The following is a 23,053-nucleotide window of genomic DNA, read 5'->3' as shown; positions in this document are numbered from 1 at the left end:
TGGCCTAGGCTTTGCTGTGTATCGACACTTGCATTCCAGCCAGCTGCTTTCGGGGGCGCCTCCGTGGCCGTGATCGTCTAGTGGTTAGGACATTGCGTTGTGGCCGCAATAACCCAGGTTCGAATCCTGGTCACGGCAATTTTGAAAGTTTTTCCTTGCTGCCGTTGCATTGACGATAGTGCACGAGTACTCGAAATCACAGTGCTTTCTTGGTTTTTCACTCGTGTTCCGCAGGCCGCAGTTTGTACTTGAGCTCACATATGTTTGTTACATGGAGCATTCTAGCTCCGCCTGACAGGTACAGCTACGATACTTTAGTGGTTACGGAAAGCCCAGGTTCGAAACCTGGTCACGGCACGAAAACGTCTCTTGATGCTGTCTCCTTAACTACGACAGCTACAGACAAGTGGCGTCGCTACCATATGGCGGGCACGGCATTTTCTTGTTGTGGGTGGCCTAAAGAGACGCTTCCAGTGGGAGAGCAGTGAAAATACATGGCACGGCGATTGCCAAGATACTTCCATTTCGAAGTGATCTTTGTAGTACAAAGGAAACGTTTTGCCGCCGCTCTTGCAAGGGTAACGTGGCCGATCGGTCTAAGGCGCTGGTTTTAGGCACCAGTCTCTTCTGAGGCGTGGGTTCGAATCCCACCGTTGCCAATTTTGGCGTCTCATTTTTGTGCCGTTGCTGTGTGTTCTCGTGGAGTAGGACGCAGCTCATGTGACGCGCGTGTTGCGTAGGTAGCGTGGCCGAGCGGTCTCAGGCGCTGGTTTCAGGCACAAGTCTCTTCGGAGGCGTGGGTTCGAATCCCACTGCTGCCAAACGTGTAATGTTTCCTGCATCGAAGTCACATGCACTCATTGCCCGCAAAGGAAACAGCACAACAAGGCGTGAGCGTCTGCTTCGTGAAGTGTCGTAGAACAGTACGTGGTGCAACGGCAGGATTTGTAGGCGCCTTTTGCTCTCATCACTGCTGGCGTTCGTCTCCACGATATGCGTCCAGAGCATGCCGCTCTATAGCGTGCGAGAGTGGATTTTTTACAGTTGTCGTCAGTTAATCGTGGGTGGTTGCTGCGTTCGCTGGAGGAGCACTGGCGTTGTAATCCGGTGTAGTCTAGTGGCTAGGATACCTGGCTCTCACCCAGGAGGCCCGGGTTCGATTCCCGGTACCGGAAATGCGCGTTTTTGTTGCTCCTCTTATGCGACTTGTCTCGACTTTGCTCGACTGACGCTACGCTGACGCGTGCAGAAAGCCACGTTAAGTATGATTCGTGGCAACACCCGACGGCGAGAGAGATGCTGTGTCTGTCCACTTGTTATCGAGTCACATGTCTGTAGTCAAGAGGCTTGGAGGACTGCAAGACATTGCCACGGAGGTGAATGCAGCTAACCACTGTAGTTAGTGTCCCGACAGCGCAGGCACGTTCATCTGCTCGTATGCATGTGATGGAGACCGTGTCTGCCACTGCTGTGGCGTACACCTTGGCCTAGGCTTTGCTGTGTATCGACACTTGCATTCCAGCCAGCTGCTTTCGGGGGCGCCTCCGTGGCCGTGATCGTCTAGTGGTTAGGACATTGCGTTGTGGCCGCAATAACCCAGGTTCGAATCCTGGTCACGGCAATTTTGAAAGTTTTTCCTTGCTGCCGTTGCATTGACGATAGTGCACGAGTACTCGAAATCACAGTGCTTTCTTGGTTTTTCACTCGTGTTCCGCAGGCCGCAGTTTGTACTTGAGCTCACATATGTTTGTTACATGGAGCATTCTAGCTCTGCCTGACAGGTACAGCTACGATACTTTAGTGGTTACGGAAAGCCCAGGTTCGAAACCTGGTCACGGCACGAAAACGTCTCTTGATGCTGTCTCCTTAACTACGACAGCTACAGACAAGTGGCGTCGCTACCATATGGCGGGCACGGCATTTTCTTGTTGTGGGTGGCCTAAAGAGACGCTTCCAGTGGGAGAGCAGTGAAAATACATGGCACGGCGATTGCCAAGATACTTCCATTTCGAAGTGATCTTTGTAGTACAAAGGGAACGTTTTGCCGCCGCTCTTGCAAGGGTAACGTGGCCGAGCGGTCTAAGGCGCTGGTTTTAGGCACCAGTCTCTTCTGAGGCGTGGGTTCGAATCCCACCGTTGCCAATTTTGGCGTCTCATTTTTGTGCCGTTGCTGTGTGTTCTCGTGGAGTAGGACGCAGCTCACGTGACGCGCGTGTTGCGTAGGTAGCGTGGCCGAGCGGTCTCAGGCGCTGGTTTCAGGCACAAGTCTCTTCGGAGGCGTGGGTTCGAATCCCACTGCTGCCAAACGTGTAATGTTTCCTGCATCGAAGTCACATGCACTCATTGCCCGCAAAGGAAACAGCACAACAAGGCGTGAGCGTCTGCTTCGTGAATTGTCGTAGAACAGTACGTGGTGCAACGGCAGGATTTGTAGGCGCCTTTTGCTCTCATCACTGCTGGCGTTCGTCTCCACGATATGCGTCCAGAGCATGCCGCTCTATAGCGTGCGAGAGTGGATTTTTTACAGTTGTCGTCAGTTAATCGTGGGTGGTTGGTGCGTTCGCTGGAGGAGCACTGGCGTTGTAATCCGGTGTAGTCTAGAGGCTAGGATGCCTGGCTCTCACCCAGGAGGCCCGGGTTCGATTCCCGGTACCGGAAATGCGCGTTTTTGTTGCTCCTCTTATGCGACTTGTCTCGACTGACGCTACGCTGACGCGTGCAGAAAGCCACGTTAAGTATGATTCGTGGCAACACCCGACGGCGAGAGAGATGCTGCGTCTGTCCACTTGTTATCGAGTCACATGTCTGTAGTCAAGAGGCTTGGAGGACTGCAAGACATTGCCACGGAGGTGAATGCAGCTAACCACTGTAGTTAGTGTCCCGACAGCGCAGGCACGTTCATCTGCTCGTATGCATGTGATGGAGACCGTGTCTGCCACTGCTGTGGCGTACACCTTGGCCTAGGCTTTGCTGTGTATCGACACTTGCATTCCAGCCAGCTGCTTTCGGGGGCGCCTCCGTGGCCGTGATCGTCTAGTGGTTAGGACATTGCGTTGTGGCCGCAATAACCCAGGTTCGAATCCTGGTCACGGCAATTTTGAAAGTTTTTCCTTGCTGCCGTTGCATTGACGATAGTGCACGAGTACTCGAAATCACAGTGCTTTCTTGGTTTTTCACTCGTGTTCCGCAGGCCGCAGTTTGTACTTGAGCTCACATATGTTTGTTACATGGAGCATTCTAGCTCCGCCTGACAGGTACAGCTACGATACTTTAGTGGTTACGGAAAGCCCAGGTTCGAAACCTGGTCACGGCACGAAAACGTCTCTTGATGCTGTCTCCTTAACTACGACAGCTACAGACAAGTGGCGTCGCTACCATATGGCGGGCACGGCATTTTCTTGTTGTGGGTGGCCTAAAGAGACGCTTCCAGTGGGAGAGCAGTGAAAATACATGGCACGGCGATTGCCAAGATACTTCCATTTCGAAGTGATCTTTGTAGTACAAAGGGAACGTTTTGCCGCCGCTCTTGCAAGGGTAACGTGGCCGAGCGGTCTAAGGCGCTGGTTTTAGGCACCAGTCTTTTCTGAGGCGTGGGTTCGAATCCCACCGTTGCCAATTTTGGCGTCTCATTTTTGTGCCGTTGCTGTGTGTTCTCGTGGAGTAGGTCGCAGCTCATGTGACGCGCGTGTTGCGTAGGTAGCGTGGCCGAGCGGTCTCAGGCGCTGGTTTCAGGCACAAGTCTCTTCGGAGGCGTGGGTTCGAATCCCACTGCTGCCAAACGTGTAATGTTTCCTGCATCGAAGTCACATGCACTCATTGCCCGCAAAGGAAACAGCACAACAAGGCGTGAGCGTCTGCTTCGTGAAGTGTCGTAGAACAGTACGTGGTGCAACGGCAGGATTTGTAGGCGCCTTTTGCTCTCATCACTGCTGGCGTTCGTCTCCACGATATGCGTCCAGAGCATGCCGCTCTACAGCGTGCGAGAGTGGATTTTTTACAGTTGTCGTCAGTTAATCGTGGGTGGTTGCTGCGTTCGCTGGAGGAGCACTGGCGTTGTAATCCGGTGTAGTCTAGTGGCTAGGATACCTGGCTCTCACCCAGGAGGCCCGGGTTCGATTCCCGGTACCGGAAATGCGCGTTTTTGTTGCTCCTCTTATGCGACTTGTCTCGACTTTGCTCGACTGACGCTACGCTGACGCGTGCAGAAAGCCACGTTAAGTATGATTCGTGGCAACACCCGACGGCGAGAGAGATGCTGTGTCTGTCCACTTGTTATCGAGTCACATGTCTGTAGTCAAGAGGCTTGGAGGACTGCAAGACATTGCCACGGAGGTGAATGCAGCTAACCACTGTAGTTAGTGTCCCGACAGCGCAGGCACGTTCATCTGCTCGTATGCATGTGATGGAGACCGTGTCTGCCACTGCTGTGGCGTACACCTTGGCCTAGGCTTTGCTGTGTATCGACACTTGCATTCCAGCCAGCTGCTTTCGGGGGCGCCTCCGTGGCCGTGATCGTCTAGTGGTTAGGACATTGCGTTGTGGCCGCAATAACCCAGGTTCGAATCCTGGTCACGGCAATTTTGAAAGTTTTTCCTTGCTGCCGTTGCATTGACGATAGTGCACGAGTACTCGAAATCACAGTGCTTTCTTGGTTTTTCACTCGTGTTCCGCAGGCCGCAGTTTGTACTTGAGCTCACATATGTTTGTTACATGGAGCATTCTAGCTCCGCCTGACAGGTACAGCTACGATACTTTAGTGGTTACGGAAAGCCCAGGTTCGAAACCTGGTCACGGCACGAAAACGTCTCTTGATGCTGTCTCCTTAACTACGACAGCTACAGACAAGTGGCGTCGCTACCATATGGCGGGCACGGCATTTTCTTGTTGTGGGTGGCCTAAAGAGACGCTTCCAGTGGGAGAGCAGTGAAAATACATGGCACGGCGATTGCCAAGATACTTCCATTTCGAAGTGATCTTTGTAGTACAAAGGGAACGTTTTGCCGCCGCTCTTGCAAGGGTAACGTGGCCGAGCGGTCTAAGGCGCTGGTTTTAGGCACCAGTCTCTTCTGAGGCGTGGGTTCGAATCCCACCGTTGCCAATTTTGGCGTCTCATTTTTGTGCCGTTGCTGTGTGTTCTCGTGGAGTAGGACGCAGCTCACGTGACGCGCGTGTTGCGTAGGTAGCGTGGCCGAGCGGTCTCAGGCGCTGGTTTCAGGCACAAGTCTCTTCGGAGGCGTGGGTTCGAATCCCACTGCTGCCAAACGTGTAATGTTTCCTGCATCGAAGTCACATGCACTCATTGCCCGCAAAGGAAACAGCACAACAAGGCGTGAGCGTCTGCTTCGTGAATTGTCGTAGAACAGTACGTGGTGCAACGGCAGGATTTGTAGGCGCCTTTTGCTCTCATCACTGCTGGCGTTCGTCTCCACGATATGCGTCCAGAGCATGCCGCTCTATAGCGTGCGAGAGTGGATTTTTTACAGTTGTCGTCAGTTAATCGTGGGTGGTTGGTGCGTTCGCTGGAGGAGCACTGGCGTTGTAATCCGGTGTAGTCTAGAGGCTAGGATGCCTGGCTCTCACCCAGGAGGCCCGGGTTCGATTCCCGGTACCGGAAATGCGCGTTTTTGTTGCTCCTCTTATGCGACTTGTCTCGACTGACGCTACGCTGACGCGTGCAGAAAGCCACGTTAAGTATGATTCGTGGCAACACCCGACGGCGAGAGAGATGCTGCGTCTGTCCACTTGTTATCGAGTCACATGTCTGTAGTCAAGAGGCTTGGAGGACTGCAAGACATTGCCACGGAGGTGAATGCAGCTAACCACTGTAGTTAGTGTCCCGACAGCGCAGGCACGTTCATCTGCTCGTATGCATGTGATGGAGACCGTGTCTGCCACTGCTGTGGCGTACACCTTGGCCTAGGCTTTGCTGTGTATCGACACTTGCATTCCAGCCAGCTGCTTTCGGGGGCGCCTCCGTGGCCGTGATCGTCTAGTGGTTAGGACATTGCGTTGTGGCCGCAATAACCCAGGTTCGAATCCTGGTCACGGCAATTTTGAAAGTTTTTCCTTGCTGCCGTTGCATTGACGATAGTGCACGAGTACTCGAAATCACAGTGCTTTCTTGGTTTTTCACTCGTGTTCCGCAGGCCGCAGTTTGTACTTGAGCTCACATATGTTTGTTACATGGAGCATTCTAGCTCCGCCTGACAGGTACAGCTACGATACTTTAGTGGTTACGGAAAGCCCAGGTTCGAAACCTGGTCACGGCACGAAAACGTCTCTTGATGCTGTCTCCTTAACTACGACAGCTACAGACAAGTGGCGTCGCTACCATATGGCGGGCACGGCATTTTCTTGTTGTGGGTGGCCTAAAGAGACGCTTCCAGTGGGAGAGCAGTGAAAATACATGGCACGGCGATTGCCAAGATACTTCCATTTCGAAGTGATCTTTGTAGTACAAAGGGAACGTTTTGCCGCCGCTCTTGCAAGGGTAACGTGGCCGAGCGGTCTAAGGCGCTGGTTTTAGGCACCAGTCTTTTCTGAGGCGTGGGTTCGAATCCCACCGTTGCCAATTTTGGCGTCTCATTTTTGTGCCGTTGCTGTGTGTTCTCGTGGAGTAGGTCGCAGCTCATGTGACGCGCGTGTTGCGTAGGTAGCGTGGCCGAGCGGTCTCAGGCGCTGGTTTCAGGCACAAGTCTCTTCGGAGGCGTGGGTTCGAATCCCACTGCTGCCAAACGTGTAATGTTTCCTGCATCGAAGTCACATGCACTCATTGCCCGCAAAGGAAACAGCACAACAAGGCGTGAGCGTCTGCTTCGTGAAGTGTCGTAGAACAGTACGTGGTGCAACGGCAGGATTTGTAGGCGCCTTTTGCTCTCATCACTGCTGGCGTTCGTCTCCACGATATGCGTCCAGAGCATGCCGCTCTACAGCGTGCGAGAGTGGATTTTTTACAGTTGTCGTCAGTTAATCGTGGGTGGTTGCTGCGTTCGCTGGAGGAGCACTGGCGTTGTAATCCGGTGTAGTCTAGTGGCTAGGATACCTGGCTCTCACCCAGGAGGCCCGGGTTCGATTCCCGGTACCGGAAATGCGCGTTTTTGTTGCTCCTCTTATGCGACTTGTCTCGACTTTGCTCGACTGACGCTACGCTGACGCGTGCAGAAAGCCACGTTAAGTATGATTCGTGGCAACACCCGACGGCGAGAGAGATGCTGTGTCTGTCCACTTGTTATCGAGTCACATGTCTGTAGTCAAGAGGCTTGGAGGACTGCAAGACATTGCCACGGAGGTGAATGCAGCTAACCACTGTAGTTAGTGTCCCGACAGCGCAGGCACGTTCATCTGCTCGTATGCATGTGATGGAGACCGTGTCTGCCACTGCTGTGGCGTACACCTTGGCCTAGGCTTTGCTGTGTATCGACACTTGCATTCCAGCCAGCTGCTTTCGGGGGCGCCTCCGTGGCCGTGATCGTCTAGTGGTTAGGACATTGCGTTGTGGCCGCAATAACCCAGGTTCGAATCCTGGTCACGGCAATTTTGAAAGTTTTTCCTTGCTGCCGTTGCATTGACGATAGTGCACGAGTACTCGAAATCACAGTGCTTTCTTGGTTTTTCACTCGTGTTCCGCAGGCCGCAGTTTGTACTTGAGCTCACATATGTTTGTTACATGGAGCATTCTAGCTCCGCCTGACAGGTACAGCTACGATACTTTAGTGGTTACGGAAAGCCCAGGTTCGAAACCTGGTCACGGCACGAAAACGTCTCTTGATGCTGTCTCCTTAACTACGACAGCTACAGACAAGTGGCGTCGCTACCATATGGCGGGCACGGCATTTTCTTGTTGTGGGTGGCCTAAAGAGACGCTTCCAGTGGGAGAGCAGTGAAAATACATGGCACGGCGATTGCCAAGATACTTCCATTTCGAAGTGATCTTTGTAGTACAAAGGAAACGTTTTGCCGCCGCTCTTGCAAGGGTAACGTGGCCGATCGGTCTAAGGCGCTGGTTTTAGGCACCAGTCTCTTCTGAGGCGTGGGTTCGAATCCCACCGTTGCCAATTTTGGCGTCTCATTTTTGTGCCGTTGCTGTGTGTTCTCGTGGAGTAGGACGCAGCTCATGTGACGCGCGTGTTGCGTAGGTAGCGTGGCCGAGCGGTCTCAGGCGCTGGTTTCAGGCACAAGTCTCTTCGGAGGCGTGGGTTCGAATCCCACTGCTGCCAAACGTGTAATGTTTCCTGCATCGAAGTCACATGCACTCATTGCCCGCAAAGGAAACAGCACAACAAGGCGTGAGCGTCTGCTTCGTGAAGTGTCGTAGAACAGTACGTGGTGCAACGGCAGGATTTGTAGGCGCCTTTTGCTCTCATCACTGCTGGCGTTCGTCTCCACGATATGCGTCCAGAGCATGCCGCTCTATAGCGTGCGAGAGTGGATTTTTTACAGTTGTCGTCAGTTAATCGTGGGTGGTTGCTGCGTTCGCTGGAGGAGCACTGGCGTTGTAATCCGGTGTAGTCTAGTGGCTAGGATACCTGGCTCTCACCCAGGAGGCCCGGGTTCGATTCCCGGTACCGGAAATGCGCGTTTTTGTTGCTCCTCTTATGCGACTTGTCTCGACTTTGCTCGACTGACGCTACGCTGACGCGTGCAGAAAGCCACGTTAAGTATGATTCGTGGCACCCCCCTGCGGGTCCGGGGATTAGAATAGGCCCGCGGTATTCCTGCCTGTCGTAAGAGGCGACTAAAAGGAGTCTCAAACGTTTCGGCCTTATGTGATGGTCCCCTCTCGGGTTTGACCTCCATCTATCCAAATTATTCCGAAGAGCGAGCCAATTGGGGAAGGGCACCTTACATGGTGCACTGTATCCTTCGTGCAATTAGACCTATTGCCGTCTTTCTCGTCGTTGCGATGGTGTCCCGCTCGTTTTCGATCTCATGGGCGATTACCACGCTGCACTCTGCAGTGTTTCTTTTACCTGCGACGACGACCTTGGCCATTTTTGCACCTAAGATCCAGCACGGTAGCCAGTCCGTTGTGGTGGGGTCGCCATGTACCCTCTTGGTTGTAGCCCCCTGACAACACAGGGATCGCTCTACTGATGCCTGCGCCGTTCACTCCCCACGTATGCCAAGGAGTAGATGCCCATCTCCCTGGGGCATCGGGACTCCCGGCAATGGCCATCCTGCCAGGTGGCCTTTGCTGTGGCTGGGTGGCGCCCGTGGGGAGGGCCCTTGGTCGGAGTAGGTGGCATCAGGGCGGATGACCCGCAATGAAGCGTGGTACATCATCTCTCGCTGGTGGGCCACCACCAGCAGTCTCTAAGCGATCGAGGTCTAACCTCAACGGCAGGAAATACGATCCACGATCATTTCCCTCCCTGGCCACTCCATGGGAGGAACGTATGGCAAAAGAAGGCAGTGGAGACTATTCACCCCGGTTCCTTGTGTGTACGCGAGTTGATGGGGAATCGTTTATGTCAACCAAGCCCCAGTTTTTTGTGGAGCATTTAGAGGACAAGTTCGGGGAGGTGGATGGCTTGTCCAAGATGCGCTCTGGTTCTGTGCTCATCAAAACGGCATCCTCTGCCCAGTCACGGAGGTTGCTCAATTGTGACAAGTTGGGGGATGTTTCAGTTAACATCACGCCGCATAAGAGTCTGAACATGGTCCAGGGTATAATATTCCACAGGGATCTTCTTCTGCAGTCCGACGATGAATTACGCGCCAACCTCGAACGACGAGGTGTTCACTTCGTCCGGCGCGTCCATCGGGGTCCGAGGGATAATCAGGTAGCCACCGGTGCCTTCATCTTGGCCTTTGAGGGTGATGTCTTACCCGAAAAGGTTAAGGTGATGGTTTACCGTTGTGATGTGAAGCCATATATCCCTCCTCCGATGCGGTGTTTTAAATGCTGGAAGTTCGGGCACATGTCATCTCGCTGTACTTCCAGCATCACGTGTCGGGATTGTGGACGTCCTTCGCATCCTGATACTCCATGTGCCCCGCCTCCTATCTGTGTTAACTGCGGAGAACACCATTCCCCCTGCTCGCCGGACTGTAGGATCTTTCAGAAGGAACGGAAGATAATGGAATATAAGACCCTGGACCGCCTGTCCTACACCGAGGCAAGGCGGAAATTTGAGCGGCTACATCCTGTGCCAATGCCAACTAGTTATGCCGCTGCTGCAACACCAGTTCGATCTCAGCTCGGTCAGCATTCACCGGCCCCCTTGGTTGTGGGGGGCACTTCACTCCCTGTTGCTCCTGCTCCATCTACTTCAGGAGCAACACCACCCCAACCACCGGGGACATCTGTTCCCCCTTCACAGCCGGAGAAGCGTGAGCCTTCTTCGGCTCCTCTCGCTCGGAAGGGGTCCCTTGGGGCCCTCCCATCCCAGGCTTTGCCCAGTGCCAAAGTGGACACCCGCAAGGTTGTCAAACAATCACCGGTCGCTGGTCGTAGGGCGTCACGGTCGTCTTCAGTCCCAGAGACTGACCCAGTGAGGCCCTCCCAGCCAGAACCACCTAAGGCTCAGCGCGCAAAGCAGTCAAAGAAAAAGGCTCCCAAGCATCCTGAAATTGCGGTGGCACCTGTCCCACCGCAACCTTCTCCCTCTGCGTCCGAGGATGAGGTGGAGATCCTGGCGTCCGCTGAGGACATGGATCTCGCCAGTCCCTCGGATGCAGTAGATAGCTGTTGTCCCGGTGGTCACTCAGTAGCAGCAGGGGCCCCGGAGGCGTAATCTGCCTCCCCAGTCCCTTCACGCCTTTCCCATCCATGGCTAATACCATCCTCCAGTGGAACTGCAGCGGTTTCTTCCACCATCTAGCTGAGCTCCGCCAACTTCTCAGCCTTCGCCCTTTCTTCTGCATTGCTCTGCAGGAAACTTGGTTTCCGGCGATGCGAACCCCCGCCCTCCGTGGCTATCGGGGTTATTACAAGAACCGAGCAGCTTATGAAAGGGTGTCTGGTGGCGTCTGCATTTATATCCTTCACACTCTGCACAGCGAGTCTGTCCCTCTCCAGACGCCTTTAGAGGCTGTCGCTGTACGTGTGTGGACGCCACAGGCTGTTACCGTCTGCAGTCTTTACATTCCACCGGATGGTGATGTCTCGCAGCATGTCCTGGCTGCACTGGTCGCCCAATTGCCGCCACCTTTCTTGCTATTGGGCGACTTCAACGCTCATAACCCTCTGTGGGGTGGGTCAGTGGCAACAGGTCGAGGCGCCATCATTGAGCATTTATTGTCGCAGCTCGATCTCTCGCTGTTAAATGATGGTGCCTTCACACACTTCAGTGTGGCGCATGGCACCTACTCCGCCATTGACCTTTCAATCTGTAGCCATAGCCTCTTACCGTCTGTCCAATGGAGTGTGCATGACGACCTGTGTGGTAGTGACCATTTTCCGATCTTTTTGTCACTACCACAGCGCCCCTCTTCTGGGCACCCTAGCAGATGGGCTATGAATAAGGCTGACTGGGACTTGTTCTCCTCCACTGCCGCTTTTGAGCCTCTCTCTACCGATGACATTGATGCGGTGGTTCAATCGGTCACCACCGGCATCGTTACTGCCGCCGAATCTGCCATTCCCCATTCCTGTGGGTCCCCTCGGCGGAAGGCTGTGCCTTGGTGGTCGCCTGAGATCGCTGAAGCGATTAAAGATCGCCGGCGGGCGCTCCAGCGTCACAAGCGACACCCCTCCCTCGACCACCTTATCGCCTTCAAACGGCTGCGTGCGCGGGCCCGCCTCCTTATCCGCCACGGCAAGAAGGAGTGCTGGGAGCGGTATGTGTCCACCATTGGCCTCCATGTCACTCCTTCGCAGGTCTGGGCCAAGATTCGACGCGTCTACGGCTATCGGCCACCTGCCAGCGTCCCTGCGCTCTCACTGAATGGAGCAGTTTGTACTGACTCCGACGTCATTGCCGATCGCTTAGCAGAGCATTTTGCTATGAGTTCCGCTTCTGCGAATTACCCCCAGGCCTTCCGCTCCATTAAAGAGCGGATGGAACGTCGGAGCCTTTCGTTTCGCACCAACCACCCGGAATCTTACAATGCTCCATTTAGTGAGTGGGAATTTCGCAGTGCCCTCGCTGCTTGCCCTGATACCGCTCCTGGGCCAGATGGCATCCACTGTCAGATGCTGAAACACCTTTCAGTGGCCTGCCAGCGGCGCCTTCTCGATCTTTACAACCGTCTTTGGGTCGAGGGGGAGTTTCCGTCGCAATGGCGGGAAGGCATTGTCATCCCCGTTTTGAAACCTGGAAAGCACCCTCTGGAGGTGGACAGCTACCGTCCCATTAGCCTCACCAACGTTCTTTGCAAGTTGCTTGAACGGATGGTGAGCCGGCGCTTGCATTGGGTACTGGAGTCTCGAGGCCTTCTGGCTCCATCTCAGGGTGGGTTCCGTAAAGGCCGCTCCGCCGCCGACAATCTGGTGAGCCTGGAGTCGGCCATCCGTACTGCCTTTTCCCGCCGTCAGCACCTGGTCGCTGTCTTTTTCGACATGCGGAAGGCGTACGATACGACGTGGCGTCATCACATTCTTTCTACGCTCCATGGATGGGGTCTTCGGGGTCCTCTGCCGATTTTTATCCGCAATTTTCTGTCGTGTCGTACCTTCCGCGTGCAAGTCGCGGCCTCGTATAGTTCCTCCCACGTCCAGGAGAACGGTGTGCCACAGGGTTCTGTTTTAAGTGTCTGTCTGTTTTTAATAGCCATTAACGGGCTTGCTGCGGCCGTGGGAAATTCTGTCTCCGCTTCCCTGTATGCTGACGACTTCTGCCTTTATTACAGCTCTACTGGCATTGCCGCTGTTGAACGTCAGCTACAGGGCGCTATCCGTAAGGCGCAGTCTTGGGCTGTAGCGCATGGGTTTCAGTTTTCGGCAGCCAAGACCCGCGTTATACATTTCTGCCGGCGCCGAACAGTCCATCCTGAGCCGCGGCTTTATCTTGCCGACGAACTCCTTGCTGTGGTGGAGACCCACAGGTTTTTGGGGGTGGTTTTTGATGCCCGGTTGACGTGGCTGCCTCATATCCAGCAGCTTAAACAGACGTGTTGGCGGCATCTAAACGCTCTGAGATGCTTGAGCCACACCCGCTGGGGAGCCGACCGCTCTACCCTGTTACGGCTCTACCAGGCGTTAATCCAGTCCCGTCTGGATTATGGGTGCCTGGCATATGGCTCAGCATCCCCGTCTGCGTTGCGGGTGCTGGACCCAATCCTCCACAGCGGGATACGCCTTGCCACTGGTGCTTTCCGCACCAGCCCTGTGGACAGCTTACTCGTGGAGGCAGGTGTCCCTCCACTGCGGTTCCGGCGCCAACGTTTGCTGGCCGCTTATGCTGCCCATGTTCTAAGCTCGCCCGGGCATCCTAACTATCGTCTCCTGTTCCCGCAGTCAGTCGTCCGTCTGCCGGAACGTCGGCCCCGGTCGGGTTGTCCGATCGCCATTCGCGTCAAGGAGCTTCTCTCCGGGCTTGGGCTTGTCCCTGTTCCACCTCCTTTCCGGGCACTTCTGCGTACACCCCCGTGGTGCGTTCCTCGCCCTTGCCTTCGGCTCGACTTGGCACAGGGCTCGAAGGACTCAGTCCCTCCAGAGGCCTTCCGCCGCCGCTTTTATTCCATCCTGGCCACGTATCAGGGCTCTGGCATTGTTTACACCGACGGCTCGATGGTTGCTGGTCGAGTCGGGTATGCGCTCACTCTAGGGAACCATTCCGAACAACGTTCTTTGCCGGCTGGCTGCAGCGTTTACACTGCTGAGCTGGTCGCCATCTTTCGAGCCCTAGAGTATATCCGCTCCTGCTCAGGTGAGTCGTTCGTTATCTGTAGCGATTCCCTGAGCAGTTTACGAGCACTCGACCAGTGTTTTCCTCGTTCCCGTCTGGTGATGGCTATCCATGAGTCCCTGCATACTCTTGCGCGTTGCGGCCGCTCTGCGGTCTTCGTGTGGACCCCAGGCCATGTTGGGATCCCCGGCAACGAGAATGTTGACCGGCTGGCGAAAGAGGCGACTAGTGCACCACCTCTGGACGTTGGCCTCCCGGAGACCGATTTGCGGGCGTTCCTACGCCGCAAAATTCTGGACCTTTGGGACACTGAATGGCGCGCCCTGCCTTCACGCAACAAACTTCGGGTCATCAAGGGGGCTACCGGTGTGTGGCGCTCCTCCTTGCGGGTTTCTCGCAAGGAGTCTGTTGTCCTCTGCCGGCTGCGCATTGGGCACACTCGGCTTACCCACGGCCACTTATTGCGCCGTGAGGATGCGCCTCTATGTCGCTGCGGCTCCGTTTTATCCGTGGTTCATGTTTTATTGGAGTGTCCGTTTTTAGCTGCGCTCAGGCAGTCGCTCGCACTGCCTGACTCGCTCCCTGCCCTTTTAACAGATGACCCGGCTATGGCTGACTTAGTTTTACGTTTTATTCGGGCAGGGGGTTTTTATTCTTTACTCTGAGTGTTTCTATTTTTATCTTATTGTTTTGTGTTGATTCTGGCCTTTGGCCTCCGGTTTTAAACTGATTTTTTAATGTGTTTCTAGTGGTTGGCTTTTCCTTTTTTATTTCTCTGGTCGGCCAACCACCGTCACACTCTGTGTGCTTTTAGTTCGTTTTGTCTTGTCTTTGTCTCAGTTTCTCTTGTCCTGTATCGTCTGTGATCTCTTTTGTTCCTCGTTTTTATTCTCTGTGGGTGTTCTTTGTCTTTGGAAAAAGGGACCGATGACCATAGCAGTCTGGTCCCTTTAATCCCCCAAACCAACCAACCATGATTCGTGGCAACACCCGACGGCGAGAGAGATGCTGTGTCTGTCCACTTGTTATCGAGTCACATGTCTGTAGTCAAGAGGCTTGGAGGACTGCAAGACATTGCCACGGAGGTGAATGCAGCTAACCACTGTAGTTAGTGTCCCGACAGCGCAGGCACGTTCATCTGCTCGTATGCATGTGATGGAGACCGTGTCTGCCACTGCTGTGGCGTACACCTTGGCCTAGGCTTTGCTGTGTATCGACACTTGCATTCCAGCCAGCTGCTTTCGGGGGCGCCTCCGTGGCCGTGATCGTCTAGTGGTTAGGACATTGCGTTGTGGCCGCAATAACCCAGGTTCGAATCCTGGTCACGGCAATTTTGAAAGTTTTTCCTTGCTGCCGTTGCATTGACGATAGTGCACGAGTACTCGAAATCACAGTGCTTTCTTGGTTTTTCACTCGTGTTCCGCAGGCCGCAGTTTGTACTTGAGCTCACATATGTTTGTTACATGGAGCATTCTAGCTCTGCCTGACAGGTACAGCTACGATACTTTAGTGGTTACGGAAAGCCCAGGTTCGAAACCTGGTCACGGCACGAAAACGTCTCTTGATGCTGTCTCCTTAACTACGACAGCTACAGACAAGTGGCGTCGCTACCATATGGCGGGCACGGCATTTTCTTGTTGTGGGTGGCCTAAAGAGACGCTTCCAGTGGGAGAGCAGTGAAAATACATGGCACGGCGATTGCCAAGATACTTCCATTTCGAAGTGATCTTTGTAGTACAAAGGGAACGTTTTGCCGCCGCTCTTGCAAGGGTAACGTGGCCGAGCGGTCTAAGGCGCTGGTTTTAGGCACCAGTCTCTTCTGAGGCGTGGGTTCGAATCCCACCGTTGCCAATTTTGGCGTCTCATTTTTGTGCCGTTGCTGTGTGTTCTCGTGGAGTAGGACGCAGCTCACGTGACGCGCGTGTTGCGTAGGTAGCGTGGCCGAGCGGTCTCAGGCGCTGGTTTCAGGCACAAGTCTCTTCGGAGGCGTGGGTTCGAATCCCACTGCTGCCAAACGTGTAATGTTTCCTGCATCGAAGTCACATGCACTCATTGCCCGCAAAGGAAACAGCACAACAAGGCGTGAGCGTCTGCTTCGTGAATTGTCGTAGAACAGTACGTGGTGCAACGGCAGGATTTGTAGGCGCCTTTTGCTCTCATCACTGCTGGCGTTCGTCTCCACGATATGCGTCCAGAGCATGCCGCTCTATAGCGTGCGAGAGTGGATTTTTTACAGTTGTCGTCAGTTAATCGTGGGTGGTTGGTGCGTTCGCTGGAGGAGCACTGGCGTTGTAATCCGGTGTAGTCTAGTGGCTAGGATGCCTGGCTCTCACCCAGGAGGCCCGGGTTCGATTCCCGGTACCGGAAATGCGCGTTTTTGTTGCTCCTCTTATGCGACTTGTCTCGACTGACGCTACGCTGACGCGTGCAGAAAGCCACGTTAAGTATGATTCGTGGCAACACCCGACGGCGAGAGAGATGCTGCGTCTGTCCACTTGTTATCGAGTCACATGTCTGTAGTCAAGAGGCTTGGAGGACTGCAAGACATTGCCACGGAGGTGAATGCAGCTAACCACTGTAGTTAGTGTCCCGACAGCGCAGGCACGTTCATCTGCTCGTATGCATGTGATGGAGACCGTGTCTGCCACTGCTGTGGCGTACACCTTGGCCTAGGCTTTGCTGTGTATCGACACTTGCATTCCAGCCAGCTGCTTTCGGGGGCGCCTCCGTGGCCGTGATCGTCTAGTGGTTAGGACATTGCGTTGTGGCCGCAATAACCCAGGTTCGAATCCTGGTCACGGCAATTTTGAAAGTTTTTCCTTGCTGCCGTTGCATTGACGATAGTGCACGAGTACTCGAAATCACAGTGCTTTCTTGGTTTTTCACTCGTGTTCCGCAGGCCGCAGTTTGTACTTGAGCTCACATATGTTTGTTACATGGAGCATTCTAGCTCCGCCTGACAGGTACAGCTACGATACTTTAGTGGTTACGGAAAGCCCAGGTTCGAAACCTGGTCACGGCACGAAAACGTCTCTTGATGCTGTCTCCTTAACTACGACAGCTACAGACAAGTGGCGTCGCTACCATATGGCGGGCACGGCATTTTCTTGTTGTGGGTGGCCTAAAGAGACGCTTCCAGTGGGAGAGCAGTGAAAATACATGGCACGGCGATTGCCAAGATACTTCCATTTCGAAGTGATCTTTGTAGTACAAAGGGAACGTTTTGCCGCCGCTCTTGCAAGGGTAACGTGGCCGAGCGGTCTAAGGCGCTGGTTTTAGGCACCAGTCTCTTCTGAGGCGTGGGTTCGAATCCCACCGTTGCCAATTTTGGCGTCTCATTTTTGTGCCGTTGCTGTGTGTTCTCGTGGAGTAGGACGCAGCTCACGTGACGCGCGTGTTGCGTAGGTAGCGTGGCCGAGCGGTCTCAGGCGCTGGTTTCAGGCACAAGTCTCTTCGGAGGCGTGGGTTCGAATCCCACTGCTGCCAAACGTGTAATGTTTCCTGCATCGAAGTCACATGCACTCATTGCCCGCAAAGGAAACAGCACAACAAGGCGTGAGCGTCTGCTTCGTGAATTGTCGTAGAACAGTACGTGGTGCAACGGCAGGATTTGTAGGCGCCTTTTGCTCTCATCACTGCTGGCGTTCGTCTCCACGATATGCGTCCAGAGCATGCCGCTCTATAGCGTGCGAGAGTGGATTTTTTACAGTTGTCGTCAGTTAATCGTGGGTGGTTGGTGCGTTCGCTGGAGGAGCACTGGCGTTGTAATCCGGTGTAGTCTAGTGGCTAGGATGCCTGGCTCTCACCCAGGAGGCCCGGGTTCGATTCCCGGTACCGGAAATGCGCGTTTTTGTTGCTCCTCTTATGCGACTTGTCTCGACTGACGCTACGCTGACGCGTGCAGAAAGCCACGTTAAGTATGATTCGTGGCAACACCCGACGGCGAGAGAGATGCTGCGTCTGTCCACTTGTTATCGAGTCACATGTCTGTAGTCAAGAGGCTTGGAGGACTGCAAGACATTGCCACGGAGGTGAATGCAGCTAACCACTGTAGTTAGTGTCCCGACAGCGCAGGCACGTTCATCTGCTCGTATGCATGTGATGGAGACCGTGTCTGCCACTGCTGTGGCGTACACCTTGGCCTAGGCTTTGCTGTGTATCGACACTTGCATTCCAGCCAGCTGCTTTCGGGGGCGCCTCCGTGGCCGTGATCGTCTAGTGGTTAGGACATTGCGTTGTGGCCGCAATAACCCAGGTTCGAATCCTGGTCACGGCAATTTTGAAAGTTTTTCCTTGCTGCCGTTGCATTGACGATAGTGCACGAGTACTCGAAATCACAGTGCTTTCTTGGTTTTTCACTCGTGTTCCGCAGGCCGCAGTTTGTACTTGAGCTCACATATGTTTGTTACATGGAGCATTCTAGCTCCGCCTGACAGGTACAGCTACGATACTTTAGTGGTTACGGAAAGCCCAGGTTCGAAACCTGGTCACGGCACGAAAACGTCTCTTGATGCTGTCTCCTTAACTACGACAGCTACAGACAAGTGGCGTCGCTACCATATGGCGGGCACGGCATTTTCTTGTTGTGGGTGGCCTAAAGAGACGCTTCCAGTGGGAGAGCAGTGAAAATACATGGCACGGCGATTGCCAAGATACTTCCATTTCGAAGTGATCTTTGTAGTACAAAGGGAACGTTTTGCCGCCGCTCTTGCAAGGGTAACGTGGCCGAGCGGTCTAAGGCGCTGGTTTTAGGCACCAGTCTTTTCTGAGGCGTGGGTTCGAATCCCACCGTTGCCAATTTTGGCGTCTCATTTTTGTGCCGTTGCTGTGTGTTCTCGTGGAGTAGGTCGCAGCTCATGTGACGCGCGTGTTGCGTAGGTAGCGTGGCCGAGCGGTCTCAGGCGCTGGTTTCAGGCACAAGTCTCTTCGGAGGCGTGGGTTCGAATCCCACTGCTGCCAAACGTGTAATGTTTCCTGCATCGAAGTCACATGCACTCATTGCCCGCAAAGGAAACAGCACAACAAGGCGTGAGCGTCTGCTTCGTGAAGTGTCGTAGAACAGTACGTGGTGCAACGGCAGGATTTGTAGGCGCCTTTTGCTCTCATCACTGCTGGCGTTCGTCTCCACGATATGCGTCCAGAGCATGCCGCTCTACAGCGTGCGAGAGTGGATTTTTTACAGTTGTCGTCAGTTAATCGTGGGTGGTTGCTGCGTTCGCTGGAGGAGCACTGGCGTTGTAATCCGGTGTAGTCTAGTGGCTAGGATACCTGGCTCTCACCCAGGAGGCCCGGGTTCGATTCCCGGTACCGGAAATGCGCGTTTTTGTTGCTCCTCTTATGCGACTTGTCTCGACTGACGCTACGCTGACGCGTGCAGAAAGCCACGTTAAGTATGATTCGTGGCAACACCCGACGGCGAGAGAGATGCTGTGTCTGTCCACTTGTTATCGAGTCACATGTCTGTAGTCAAGAGGCTTGGAGGACTGCAAGACATTGCCACGGAGGTGAATGCAGCTAACCACTGTAGTTAGTGTCCCGACAGCGCAGGCACGTTCATCTGCTCGTATGCATGTGATGGAGACCGTGTCTGCCACTGCTGTGGCGTACACCTTGGCCTAGGCTTTGCTGTGTATCGACACTTGCATTCCAGCCAGCTGCTTTCGGGGGCGCCTCCGTGGCCGTGATCGTCTAGTGGTTAGGACATTGCGTTGTGGCCGCAATAACCCAGGTTCGAATCCTGGTCACGGCAATTTTGAAAGTTTTTCCTTGCTGCCGTTGCATTGACGATAGTGCACGAGTACTCGAAATCACAGTGCTTTCTTGGTTTTTCACTCGTGTTCCGCAGGCCGCAGTTTGTACTTGAGCTCACATATGTTTGTTACATGGAGCATTCTAGCTCCGCCTGACAGGTACAGCTACGATACTTTAGTGGTTACGGAAAGCCCAGGTTCGAAACCTGGTCACGGCACGAAAACGTCTCTTGATGCTGTCTCCTTAACTACGACAGCTACAGACAAGTGGCGTCGCTACCATATGGCGGGCACGGCATTTTCTTGTTGTGGGTGGCCTAAAGAGACGCTTCCAGTGGGAGAGCAGTGAAAATACATGGCACGGCGATTGCCAAGATACTTCCATTTCGAAGTGATCTTTGTAGTACAAAGGAAACGTTTTGCCGCCGCTCTTGCAAGGGTAACGTGGCCGAGCGGTCTAAGGCGCTGGTTTTAGGCACCAGTCTTTTCTGAGGCGTGGGTTCGAATCCCACCGTTGCCAATTTTGGCGTCTCATTTTTGTGCCGTTGCTGTGTGTTCTCGTGGAGTAGGTCGCAGCTCATGTGACGCGCGTGTTGCGTAGGTAGCGTGGCCGAGCGGTCTCAGGCGCTGGTTTCAGGCACAAGTCTCTTCGGAGGCGTGGGTTCGAATCCCACTGCTGCCAAACGTGTAATGTTTCCTGCATCGAAGTCACATGCACTCATTGCCCGCAAAGGAAACAGCACAACAAGGCGTGAGCGTCTGCTTCGTGAAGTGTCGTAGAACAGTACGTGGTGCAACGGCAGGATTTGTAGGCGCCTTTTGCTCTCATCACTGCTGGCGTTCGTCTCCACGATATGCGTCCAGAGCATGCCGCTCTACAGCGTGCGAGAGTGGATTTTTTACAGTTGTCGTCAGTTAATCGTGGGTGGTTGCTGCGTTCGCTGGAGGAGCACTGGCGTTGTAATCCGGTGTAGTCTAGTGGCTAGGATACCTGGCTCTCACCCAGGAGGCCCGGGTTCGATTCCCGGTACCGGAAATGCGCGTTTTTGTTGCTCCTCTTATGCGACTTGTCTCGACTTTGCTCGACTGACGCTACGCTGACGCGTGCAGAAAGCCACGTTAAGTATGATTCGTGGCAACACCCGACGGCGAGAGAGATGCTGTGTCTGTCCACTTGTTATCGAGTCACATGTCTGTAGTCAAGAGGCTTGGAGGACTGCAAGACATTGCCACGGAGGTGAATGCAGCTAACCACTGTAGTTAGTGTCCCGACAGCGCAGGCACGTTCATCTGCTCGTATGCATGTGATGGAGACCGTGTCTGCCACTGCTGTGGCGTACACCTTGGCCTAGGCTTTGCTGTGTATCGACACTTGCATTCCAGCCAGCTGCTTTCGGGGGCGCCTCCGTGGCCGTGATCGTCTAGTGGTTAGGACATTGCGTTGTGGCCGCAATAACCCAGGTTCGAATCCTGGTCACGGCAATTTTGAAAGTTTTTCCTTGCTGCCGTTGCATTGACGATAGTGCACGAGTACTCGAAATCACAGTGCTTTCTTGGTTTTTCACTCGTGTTCCGCAGGCCGCAGTTTGTACTTGAGCTCACATATGTTTGTTACATGGAGCATTCTAGCTCCGCCTGACAGGTACAGCTACGATACTTTAGTGGTTACGGAAAGCCCAGGTTCGAAACCTGGTCACGGCACGAAAACGTCTCTTGATGCTGTCTCCTTAACTACGACAGCTACAGACAAGTGGCGTCGCTACCATATGGCGGGCACGGCATTTTCTTGTTGTGGGTGGCCTAAAGAGACGCTTCCAGTGGGAGAGCAGTGAAAATACATGGCACGGCGATTGCCAAGATACTTCCATTTCGAAGTGATCTTTGTAGTACAAAGGGAACGTTTTGCCGCCGCTCTTGCAAGGGTAACGTGGCCGAGCGGTCTAAGGCGCTGGTTTTAGGCACCAGTCTTTTCTGAGGCGTGGGTTCGAATCCCACCGTTGCCAATTTTGGCGTCTCATTTTTGTGCCGTTGCTGTGTGTTCTCGTGGAGTAGGACGCAGCTCATGTGACGCGCGTGTTGCGTAGGTAGCGTGGCCGAGCGGTCTCAGGCGCTGGTTTCAGGCACAAGTCTCTTCGGAGGCGTGGGTTCGAATCCCACTGCTGCCAAACGTGTAATGTTTCCTGCATCGAAGTCACATGCACTCATTGCCCGCAAAGGAAACAGCACAACAAGGCGTGAGCGTCTGCTTCGTGAAGTGTCGTAGAACAGTACGTGGTGCAACGGCAGGATTTGTAGGCGCCTTTTGCTCTCATCACTGCTGGCGTTCGTCTCCACGATATGCGTCCAGAGCATGCCGCTCTATAGCGTGCGAGAGTGGATTTTTTACAGTTGTCGTCAGTTAATCGTGGGTGGTTGCTGCGTTCGCTGGAGGAGCACTGGCGTTGTAATCCGGTGTAGTCTAGTGGCTAGGATACCTGGCTCTCACCCAGGAGGCCCGGGTTCGATTCCCGGTACCGGAAATGCGCGTTTTTGTTGCTCCTCTTATGCGACTTGTCTCGACTTTGCTCGACTGACGCTACGCTGACGCGTGCAGAAAGCCACGTTAAGTATGATTCGTGGCAACACCCGACGGCGAGAGAGATGCTGTGTCTGTCCACTTGTTATCGAGTCACATGTCTGTAGTCAAGAGGCTTGGAGGACTGCAAGACATTGCCACGGAGGTGAATGCAGCTAACCACTGTAGTTAGTGTCCCGACAGCGCAGGCACGTTCATCTGCTCGTATGCATGTGATGGAGACCGTGTCTGCCACTGCTGTGGCGTACACCTTGGCCTAGGCTTTGCTGTGTATCGACACTTGCATTCCAGCCAGCTGCTTTCGGGGGCGCCTCCGTGGCCGTGATCGTCTAGTGGTTAGGACATTGCGTTGTGGCCGCAATAACCCAGGTTCGAATCCTGGTCACGGCAATTTTGAAAGTTTTTCCTTGCTGCCGTTGCATTGACGATAGTGCACGAGTACTCGAAATCACAGTGCTTTCTTGGTTTTTCACTCGTGTTCCGCAGGCCGCAGTTTGTACTTGAGCTCACATATGTTTGTTACATGGAGCATTCTAGCTCCGCCTGACAGGTACAGCTACGATACTTTAGTGGTTACGGAAAGCCCAGGTTCGAAACCTGGTCACGGCACGAAAACGTCTCTTGATGCTGTCTCCTTAACTACGACAGCTACAGACAAGTGGCGTCGCTACCATATGGCGGGCACGGCATTTTCTTGTTGTGGGTGGCCTAAAGAGACGCTTCCAGTGGGAGAGCAGTGAAAATACATGGCACGGCGATTGCCAAGATACTTCCATTTCGAAGTGATCTTTGTAGTACAAAGGGAACGTTTTGCCGCCGCTCTTGCAAGGGTAACGTGGCCGAGCGGTCTAAGGCGCTGGTTTTAGGCACCAGTCTTTTCTGAGGCGTGGGTTCGAATCCCACCGTTGCCAATTTTGGCGTCTCATTTTTGTGCCGTT

At 54.0% G+C, this 23,053-nt stretch overlaps 35 non-coding genes across 35 annotated transcripts; all 35 read left to right on the top strand.

The window, feature by feature from the left end:
* Positions 1–66: 66 nt before the first annotated feature.
* Trnah-gug (transfer RNA histidin (anticodon GUG)) lies at positions 67–138 on the top strand. Its single transcript has one exon. It is a non-coding gene; the product is annotated as a tRNA-His (tRNA).
* Positions 139–577: 439 nt separating this feature from the next.
* Trnal-uag (transfer RNA leucine (anticodon UAG)) lies at positions 578–659 on the top strand. Its single transcript has one exon. It is a non-coding gene; the product is annotated as a tRNA-Leu (tRNA).
* Positions 660–1,103: 444 nt separating this feature from the next.
* Trnae-cuc (transfer RNA glutamic acid (anticodon CUC)) lies at positions 1,104–1,175 on the top strand. The gene has a single exon. It is a non-coding gene; the product is annotated as a tRNA-Glu (tRNA).
* A 374-nt stretch (positions 1,176–1,549) lies between these two features.
* Positions 1,550–1,621, top strand: Trnah-gug (transfer RNA histidin (anticodon GUG)). Its single transcript has one exon. It is a non-coding gene; the product is annotated as a tRNA-His (tRNA).
* Positions 1,622–2,060: 439 nt separating this feature from the next.
* On the top strand, positions 2,061–2,142 carry Trnal-uag (transfer RNA leucine (anticodon UAG)). Its single transcript has one exon. It is a non-coding gene; the product is annotated as a tRNA-Leu (tRNA).
* A 444-nt stretch (positions 2,143–2,586) lies between these two features.
* Positions 2,587–2,658, top strand: Trnae-cuc (transfer RNA glutamic acid (anticodon CUC)). Its single transcript has one exon. It is a non-coding gene; the product is annotated as a tRNA-Glu (tRNA).
* A 364-nt stretch (positions 2,659–3,022) lies between these two features.
* Trnah-gug (transfer RNA histidin (anticodon GUG)) lies at positions 3,023–3,094 on the top strand. Its single transcript has one exon. It is a non-coding gene; the product is annotated as a tRNA-His (tRNA).
* Positions 3,095–3,533: 439 nt separating this feature from the next.
* Trnal-uag (transfer RNA leucine (anticodon UAG)) lies at positions 3,534–3,615 on the top strand. Its single transcript has one exon. It is a non-coding gene; the product is annotated as a tRNA-Leu (tRNA).
* A 444-nt stretch (positions 3,616–4,059) lies between these two features.
* On the top strand, positions 4,060–4,131 carry Trnae-cuc (transfer RNA glutamic acid (anticodon CUC)). Its single transcript has one exon. It is a non-coding gene; the product is annotated as a tRNA-Glu (tRNA).
* Positions 4,132–4,505: 374 nt separating this feature from the next.
* Trnah-gug (transfer RNA histidin (anticodon GUG)) lies at positions 4,506–4,577 on the top strand. Its single transcript has one exon. It is a non-coding gene; the product is annotated as a tRNA-His (tRNA).
* Positions 4,578–5,016: 439 nt separating this feature from the next.
* Trnal-uag (transfer RNA leucine (anticodon UAG)) lies at positions 5,017–5,098 on the top strand. Its single transcript has one exon. It is a non-coding gene; the product is annotated as a tRNA-Leu (tRNA).
* A 444-nt stretch (positions 5,099–5,542) lies between these two features.
* Positions 5,543–5,614, top strand: Trnae-cuc (transfer RNA glutamic acid (anticodon CUC)). Its single transcript has one exon. It is a non-coding gene; the product is annotated as a tRNA-Glu (tRNA).
* Positions 5,615–5,978: 364 nt separating this feature from the next.
* Positions 5,979–6,050, top strand: Trnah-gug (transfer RNA histidin (anticodon GUG)). The gene has a single exon. It is a non-coding gene; the product is annotated as a tRNA-His (tRNA).
* Positions 6,051–6,489: 439 nt separating this feature from the next.
* On the top strand, positions 6,490–6,571 carry Trnal-uag (transfer RNA leucine (anticodon UAG)). The gene has a single exon. It is a non-coding gene; the product is annotated as a tRNA-Leu (tRNA).
* A 444-nt stretch (positions 6,572–7,015) lies between these two features.
* On the top strand, positions 7,016–7,087 carry Trnae-cuc (transfer RNA glutamic acid (anticodon CUC)). Its single transcript has one exon. It is a non-coding gene; the product is annotated as a tRNA-Glu (tRNA).
* Positions 7,088–7,461: 374 nt separating this feature from the next.
* Trnah-gug (transfer RNA histidin (anticodon GUG)) lies at positions 7,462–7,533 on the top strand. Its single transcript has one exon. It is a non-coding gene; the product is annotated as a tRNA-His (tRNA).
* A 439-nt stretch (positions 7,534–7,972) lies between these two features.
* Positions 7,973–8,054, top strand: Trnal-uag (transfer RNA leucine (anticodon UAG)). The gene has a single exon. It is a non-coding gene; the product is annotated as a tRNA-Leu (tRNA).
* Positions 8,055–8,498: 444 nt separating this feature from the next.
* Positions 8,499–8,570, top strand: Trnae-cuc (transfer RNA glutamic acid (anticodon CUC)). Its single transcript has one exon. It is a non-coding gene; the product is annotated as a tRNA-Glu (tRNA).
* Positions 8,571–15,048: 6,478 nt separating this feature from the next.
* On the top strand, positions 15,049–15,120 carry Trnah-gug (transfer RNA histidin (anticodon GUG)). The gene has a single exon. It is a non-coding gene; the product is annotated as a tRNA-His (tRNA).
* Positions 15,121–15,559: 439 nt separating this feature from the next.
* Positions 15,560–15,641, top strand: Trnal-uag (transfer RNA leucine (anticodon UAG)). Its single transcript has one exon. It is a non-coding gene; the product is annotated as a tRNA-Leu (tRNA).
* Positions 15,642–16,085: 444 nt separating this feature from the next.
* On the top strand, positions 16,086–16,157 carry Trnae-cuc (transfer RNA glutamic acid (anticodon CUC)). The gene has a single exon. It is a non-coding gene; the product is annotated as a tRNA-Glu (tRNA).
* Positions 16,158–16,521: 364 nt separating this feature from the next.
* On the top strand, positions 16,522–16,593 carry Trnah-gug (transfer RNA histidin (anticodon GUG)). The gene has a single exon. It is a non-coding gene; the product is annotated as a tRNA-His (tRNA).
* Positions 16,594–17,032: 439 nt separating this feature from the next.
* Trnal-uag (transfer RNA leucine (anticodon UAG)) lies at positions 17,033–17,114 on the top strand. The gene has a single exon. It is a non-coding gene; the product is annotated as a tRNA-Leu (tRNA).
* A 444-nt stretch (positions 17,115–17,558) lies between these two features.
* Positions 17,559–17,630, top strand: Trnae-cuc (transfer RNA glutamic acid (anticodon CUC)). Its single transcript has one exon. It is a non-coding gene; the product is annotated as a tRNA-Glu (tRNA).
* A 364-nt stretch (positions 17,631–17,994) lies between these two features.
* Trnah-gug (transfer RNA histidin (anticodon GUG)) lies at positions 17,995–18,066 on the top strand. Its single transcript has one exon. It is a non-coding gene; the product is annotated as a tRNA-His (tRNA).
* Positions 18,067–18,505: 439 nt separating this feature from the next.
* Trnal-uag (transfer RNA leucine (anticodon UAG)) lies at positions 18,506–18,587 on the top strand. Its single transcript has one exon. It is a non-coding gene; the product is annotated as a tRNA-Leu (tRNA).
* Positions 18,588–19,031: 444 nt separating this feature from the next.
* Trnae-cuc (transfer RNA glutamic acid (anticodon CUC)) lies at positions 19,032–19,103 on the top strand. The gene has a single exon. It is a non-coding gene; the product is annotated as a tRNA-Glu (tRNA).
* A 364-nt stretch (positions 19,104–19,467) lies between these two features.
* Trnah-gug (transfer RNA histidin (anticodon GUG)) lies at positions 19,468–19,539 on the top strand. Its single transcript has one exon. It is a non-coding gene; the product is annotated as a tRNA-His (tRNA).
* Positions 19,540–19,978: 439 nt separating this feature from the next.
* On the top strand, positions 19,979–20,060 carry Trnal-uag (transfer RNA leucine (anticodon UAG)). Its single transcript has one exon. It is a non-coding gene; the product is annotated as a tRNA-Leu (tRNA).
* Positions 20,061–20,504: 444 nt separating this feature from the next.
* Positions 20,505–20,576, top strand: Trnae-cuc (transfer RNA glutamic acid (anticodon CUC)). The gene has a single exon. It is a non-coding gene; the product is annotated as a tRNA-Glu (tRNA).
* A 374-nt stretch (positions 20,577–20,950) lies between these two features.
* Trnah-gug (transfer RNA histidin (anticodon GUG)) lies at positions 20,951–21,022 on the top strand. Its single transcript has one exon. It is a non-coding gene; the product is annotated as a tRNA-His (tRNA).
* A 439-nt stretch (positions 21,023–21,461) lies between these two features.
* Trnal-uag (transfer RNA leucine (anticodon UAG)) lies at positions 21,462–21,543 on the top strand. Its single transcript has one exon. It is a non-coding gene; the product is annotated as a tRNA-Leu (tRNA).
* A 444-nt stretch (positions 21,544–21,987) lies between these two features.
* Positions 21,988–22,059, top strand: Trnae-cuc (transfer RNA glutamic acid (anticodon CUC)). Its single transcript has one exon. It is a non-coding gene; the product is annotated as a tRNA-Glu (tRNA).
* Positions 22,060–22,433: 374 nt separating this feature from the next.
* Trnah-gug (transfer RNA histidin (anticodon GUG)) lies at positions 22,434–22,505 on the top strand. The gene has a single exon. It is a non-coding gene; the product is annotated as a tRNA-His (tRNA).
* Positions 22,506–22,944: 439 nt separating this feature from the next.
* On the top strand, positions 22,945–23,026 carry Trnal-uag (transfer RNA leucine (anticodon UAG)). Its single transcript has one exon. It is a non-coding gene; the product is annotated as a tRNA-Leu (tRNA).
* Positions 23,027–23,053: the final 27 nt, after the last annotated feature.

The sequence above is a fragment of the Schistocerca cancellata genome, unplaced genomic scaffold, assembly GCF_023864275.1.
Source record: "Schistocerca cancellata isolate TAMUIC-IGC-003103 unplaced genomic scaffold, iqSchCanc2.1 HiC_scaffold_431, whole genome shotgun sequence".
In the NCBI taxonomy this organism is placed as follows: Eukaryota; Metazoa; Arthropoda; class Insecta; order Orthoptera; family Acrididae; genus Schistocerca; species Schistocerca cancellata.
The sequence above is the reverse complement of the archived record's forward strand: the minus strand, read 5'-3'. Positions and strand labels throughout refer to the sequence as shown.